Below are 6420 nucleotides of genomic sequence, written 5' to 3' on the forward strand. Positions count from 1 at the left end.
TTCCCACAGAGCAGCCAAAAGGACCCTATTTCAAACTGTCCCCATATAATAGCAAGTGGGTATGTGGAGCAATCTGAACCCTCATATGCTGGTGGGGATGTAAAATGGTGAAGTCCCTTTAGGAAACGACCTGGCAGGCCGGGTGCCGAGGCTCATGCCTGTAATCCCAGCACTTTGGGAGGCCGAGGTGGGCAGATCACTTGAGGTCAGTAGTTCAAGAGCAGTCTGGGCAACATGGTGAAACCCTGTCTCTACTAAAAATGCAAAAATTAGCCGAGCATGGTGGTGCACGCCTGTGATCCCAGCTACTTAGGAGGCTGAGGCAGAAGAATTGCTTGAACCTGGCAGGTGAAGGTTGCAGTGAGCCAAGATTGCACCACTGCATTCCAGCCTGGGTGACAGAGCAAGACTCTGTCTCAAAAAAACAAAACAAAACAAAACAAAAACTTGGCAGTTCCTCAAAAGGTTAAACATAGAGTTAACATATGACCCAGCAATTCCACTCCTAGGTGTATACCCAAGAGCAATAAAAACATACAAAATCATATATAAAAATGTTCACAGAAGCAATTTTCGTAGTAGCCCAAAGTGGAAACAACACACGTTCATCAACTGATGCATGGACAAATGGAATGTGGTCTATCCAGACAATGGACTGTCAATCATTTGTCAATAAAAGGAAATGAAGTACTAATACCTGCTACAACATGGATGAAAGTTGGAAATAGTATGCTGGCTGGGCACAGTGGCTCACGCCTGTCACCCCAGCACTTTGGGATGCTGAGGCGGGCAAGTTGCTTGAGCCCAGAAGTTCAAGACTAGCCTGGATAACATGGCAAAACCCTCTCTCTACAAAAAATATCAAAAAAGTAGCCAGGCGTGGTGGCATGTACCTGCAGTCTCAGCTTCCCAGGAGGCTGAGGTGGGAGGATCACCTGAACCCAGGAGGTAGAGGCTGCAGGGAGCTGTGATTGCACCACTACTCTCCAACTTGGGCTAAGTGAAAGAAGCCAGTCACTAAAGGTCACATATTGTATGATTCCATTTATATGATATGCCCAGAACTAGTAAATCTGTAGAAGGCAAAAGTAGATTACTGGATGCCAGGGGCTGGGAAGGTTGGAGGATGGCAGCTGTGGGGCACGGTTTCTTTAGGTGGTGATGGAAATGTTTTAGAATTCATTGTGGTGATATTTGCACAACTCTGTGAATATACTAAAATACCTTTTTTTTCTTTTTTTGAGACTGAGTATTGCTCTGTCGCCCAGGCTGAAGTGTAGTAGTGCGATCTTGGCTCACTGCAACCTCCGCCTCCCGAGTTCAAGCGAATCTCCCGCCTCAGCCTCCTGAGTAGCTGAGACTACAGGTGTGCACCCCCACGCCCAGCTAATTTTTTTTGTATTTTTAGTAGACATGGGGCTTCACCACGTTGGCCAGGCTGGTCTTGAACCCCTGACCTCAAATGATCTGCCCACCTCAGCCTCCCAAAGTGCTGGGATTCCAGGCATGAGCCACCAAGCCTGGCCACTAAAATACTGAATGTCTTTTATATTCAATATATTAAAAACCATTGAACTGTATACTTTACATGGGTAAATTTTATGGTAGGTGAATATATTTCAATACAGCTATTAACCCTCCCCCCCCCCCCCCCAAAAAAAAAAAAAAACTTTAAAAACTAAGTCTTTTTTATGCTCAGAATTCTCCCATGGGTGCCAGGAAGTAAAAACCAAAATTCCCACCATGGCCCATGAAGCCCCCACGATGTGACAGTCCCTACCTCCCCTCCTTTTCACCTCCCCACTCCAGCTGGCCTCCTTGCTGTTTTGTCAACAGGTCTCTGTTCAAATGTTATCTTCTCAATTAGACCTTTTTTTTTTTTTTTTTTTTTTTAAATACAGAGTCTCACTTTGTCACCCAGGCTGGAGTGCAATGGCGCGATCTTGGCTCACTGCAACCTCCGCCTCCTGGGTACAAGCAATTATTCTGCCTCAGCCTCCCAAGTAGCTGGGACAACAGGCACATGCCACCACGCCTGGCTAACTTTTGTATTTTTAGTAGAGATGGAGTTTCCCCATGTTGGCCAGGGTGGTCTCAAACTCCTGACCTCAGGTGATTTACCTGCCTTGGCCTCCCAAAGTGCTGGGATTATAGGCATAAGCCACTAACTTCTCAGTTAGACCATTCTTGATCACTCTACTTAAAATTACACGCTCCCTTGGCTGGGCACACTGGCTCATGCCTGTAATCCCAACACTTTGGGAGGCTTAGGCAGGAGGATTGCTTGAGATTAGGAGTTGGAGACCAGCCTGGGCAACATGGCGAGACCCTGTCTCTACAAAAAAATTAAAAATTAGTCATGCATGGTGGTGTGTGCCTGTAGTCCAAGATACTCGGGAGGCTGAAGCAGAAGGATCCCTGTAACCCAGGAGGTCAAGGTTGTAGTGAGCCATGGTTATGCCACTGCACTCCAGCCTGGGTGACAAAGTGAGACCGTATCTCAAAAAATAATAAATAAAATTACAAACTCCCCTGCTTCACCACCCCACCCAATCCCCTCATATCTCTGCTCAGTTTTTCCCTATAGTCATCACCTTTAGCAAACTATACAATGTATATATTATGGTACCACCACCACCACCCCCGCCCCCAGCTTCCCTCCCTGTGACTCATTCCTGGTGTATCCTTTTTAAGATCATGGGACCAGCAAACAGACCATGTAGGGCACTAAGGCCATGAACTCTGAAAATAGTCTGCCTGAATGTGAATCCTGGCTTTGCCACCTATGAGCTTCAGATACATTTTTGTTTGTTTGTTTTTGAGATGGAGTTTTGCTCTTGTCACTCAGGCTGCAGTCCAGTGGCACGATCTCGGTTCACTACAACCTCTGCCTCCCAGGTTCAAGTGATTCTCCTGCCTCAGCGTCCCAAGTAGCTGGGATGACAGGTGCCCACCACCACCCCCAGCTAATTTTTAAATTATTAGTGGAGATGAGGTTTCACCACGTTGGCCAGGCTAGTCTCGAATTCCTGACCTCGTGAGACGTGCATTTCACCTTCCACCACGATTGTGAGCCCGCCCCCCTCCGCCAGCCACATGGAACTGTGAGTCTATGAAGCCTCTTCTTCTTTATAAATTACCCAGTCTCAGGTTATGCCTTTATCAGCAGCATGAAAACAGACTAATACAGGTGGAAAAGATTAAATGAGTCAATGTGTGTAAAGTGGTGGGAATAGAGTCCAGCATGCCATAAGTGCTCAAATAAGTGTTAGCTGTTATTTTTTTGTAAGCACTAAAATCTTAAAAGCCCATCCATATTTACTTGAACCATTTCGGCCACTAAGTGACCTGTGTAGCCCTAGACAAGTCTCTTCTCCTTTCTGACTTCCATTGCCCGTTTTATGGAATGAAGTTGGAGTAATGGTTCCCAAGGGCCTGCCAAGCAATAGCTTTTCCTGGAAAACTTTTAAAAATAACTTTTATTCATTATTATGCTAAGTAAAACGTAGGTTTATCCCCTACCCTACCCCCACCATAGAAGATCCGTAGGGCAGGGGTTTGCTTTCTGTTTTGTCCCCTGCTCTAACCCCAGTGCCTGGCTGGGTGCTGAAGATACAGGTGAACACAGCAGGCCTGGTCCCTGCCCTTTCCGAGCTCAAAGGGAGGTAGATCTACCCATGTAGACTCAAAGGTCAAAGCAGCAACAAACACCCATCCTTCTGACTGTGGAATCAGGTGGGGGCTGGGTCCTAGCCCTGGATTCCCCTTGCTATGTGACCAGGGCAAGTAATGGCCCCTCTCTAAGCCTCCATTTACCCACCTAAGAACTGAGCATAATTTTACATACCCAATAACAAAACAGGACGAGCACAGTGGTTCATGCCTGAAATTCTAATACTTCGGGTGGCCAAGGTGCAAGGATTGCTTGAAGCCAAGAATTCAAGGCTAGCCTGGGCAACATAGTGAGAGTTCATCTCTACAAAAAATGGGAAAATTAGTCAGGCGTTGTGGTGCACACCTGTAGTCCCAGCTGCTTGCGGGGGTTGAGGTGGGAGGATTGCTAAAGCCCAGGATTTTGAGGCTGCAGTGAGCTATACCACTGCACTACAGTCTGGGTGACAGATCAGGACCCTGTCTCAAAAAATAATAAAAAATAAGAAGGAATGAAAGAAGGAAAGAAGGAAGGAAGGAAGGAAGGAAGGAAGGAAGGAAGGAAGGAAGGAAGGAAGGAAAGAAGGAAAGAAGGAAGGAAGAGAGTAAAAAGGCAATTCACATAAGAGGAAATACAAGAGCCAATAAGCATACAAAACTATGTGTTACATCAAGGAAAAGGGAGGAAATGTGCTAATTAAAACAGAACACAGTTTCTCCCCATAAGATTTGCAAAATGAAAATGATCAATAGCATCTATCGTTTGGTGAAGGGGTAGAAAACAGACATCTGAAAAACTGCTGTTAGAAATGTCAGTTGGGGGCAGTGCTAATGGAAGGAAGTGTGGTAGTTTCCATTAAAAGTTCTTACATGGGCATACTGTTAATGACCAAGCAACTCTATTTCTAGGAATGGGTCCTACAAAAATACACACAGATATGCACAAAGAGGCAAATATAAGGATATTACTGTAGCAAGATTCACAATAGCAAAATAATTGGAGAGCTGAAATATAGGGTTAGATTATGAGAATCCCCATAATGGAGGGAAGCTGGGGGCGGGGGTGGTGGTGGTGGTACCATAATATATACATTCTATAGTTTGCTAAAGGTGATGACTATAGGGAAAAACTGAGCAGAGATATGAGGGGATTGGGTGGGGTGGCGAAGGAGGGGAGTTTGTAATTTTATTCTTTTTTTTTCTTTTGAGATGGAGTCTCACTCTGTCACCCAGGCTGGAGTGCAGTGCTGTGATCCCAGCTCACTACAACCTACACGTCCCAGGTTCAAGTGATTCTTCTGTCTTAGCCTTCCGAGTAGCTGGGACTATAGGCACATGCCACCACGACCGGTTAATTTTTGTATTTTTAGTAGAGACAGGGTTTTGCCATGTTGGCCAGGCTGCTCTCGATCTCCTGATCTCAGGTGATTCACCTGCCTCGGCCTCCCAGGGTGCTGGGATTACAGGTATGAGCCACTTCGCCTAGCCATAATAGTCTTATATGCACCTATCAATAATAATATAGTGATAGGATAATGTTACCTAAATTTAGATGAAATGAGCCAGACACGGTGGCTCACATCTGTAATCCTAACATTTTGGGAGGCCAAGGCAGGAAGATCACTTCAGCCTACAAGTTCAAGACCAGCCTGGGCAACATAAGGAGACCCTATCTCTACAAAAAGTTTAAAAATAGCTGGGCAGGGTGGTAAGTACCTGTGGTCCCAGCTACTCAGGAGGCTGAAGTGGGAGGACTGTTTGAGCCTGAGGGGTTGATGCTGCAAGTGAGTCACGATCACACCACTGCTCTCCAGCCTGGGTAATACAGCAAGACCCCATCTCAAAAAATAAAAGAAAAAATAAGTAGATTTAGACAAAATGGACAAATTCTTAGATGAATAGGGCCTAGCAAAACTGACACAAGAAAAAATAGAAAACCTAAATAGTACTGTAACTATCAAAGAAATTCAATCCTTAATTTAAACCCTCCCCATAAAGAAATCTCCAGGCACAGATGATTTCACACAGTGATAAACACTGCATACATATAGTTCAATTTATGTAAATATACAATTTCACACATATATTACATATATAACTATATGTATATTCATATATATTTATATAGTTATTTAGATTCATATATGTATGCAAACACATAAAGAAATATGGGAGGATGCACATAAACTGCTGATTATGATAACTGTGAGAGAGGGGATTTAGGGACTGTCTCCTATTCTGTTCCCATGTTTGGGAAACCATATTTTTTGTTTGTTTTTTGAAACAGTCTTGCTTGTCATCCAGGCTGGCGTGCAGTGGCACAATCATGGCTCATTGCAGCCTAGGCCTCCCAGTCTCAAGTGATTCTCCCACCTCAGCCTCCTGAGTAGTTGGGACTACAAGAATGACCTACCATGCCTGGCTAATTTTTGTATTTTCTGTAGAGATGGGGTTTTACCATGTTGCCCAAGCTGGTCTTGAACTCCTGGGCTCAAGCGATCCCCCTACCTCCACTTCCCAAAGTGCTGGGATTACAGGCATGAGCCGTCATATCCCGCCTAAAATCATATTTATGACCAAACATAACCCAATCAAAGGCTAGATTCCTTGATGTAAAATAGCCAATGGTAGGAAGATGATGCTGAGATTCACCCTGGGGCCTCCCTGGAAACTGCCATATCCACAGCAAACAGAAGTTGCTCAATAAATGTTAGTCCAAAGGAAAAAGAGCATTTCTCCCACTTAATCATTCAATGAGAGTCCACCATA

This window comes from Theropithecus gelada, chromosome 19 (genome assembly GCF_003255815.1).
Source record: "Theropithecus gelada isolate Dixy chromosome 19, Tgel_1.0, whole genome shotgun sequence".
NCBI classification, from domain to species: domain Eukaryota; kingdom Metazoa; phylum Chordata; class Mammalia; order Primates; family Cercopithecidae; genus Theropithecus; species Theropithecus gelada.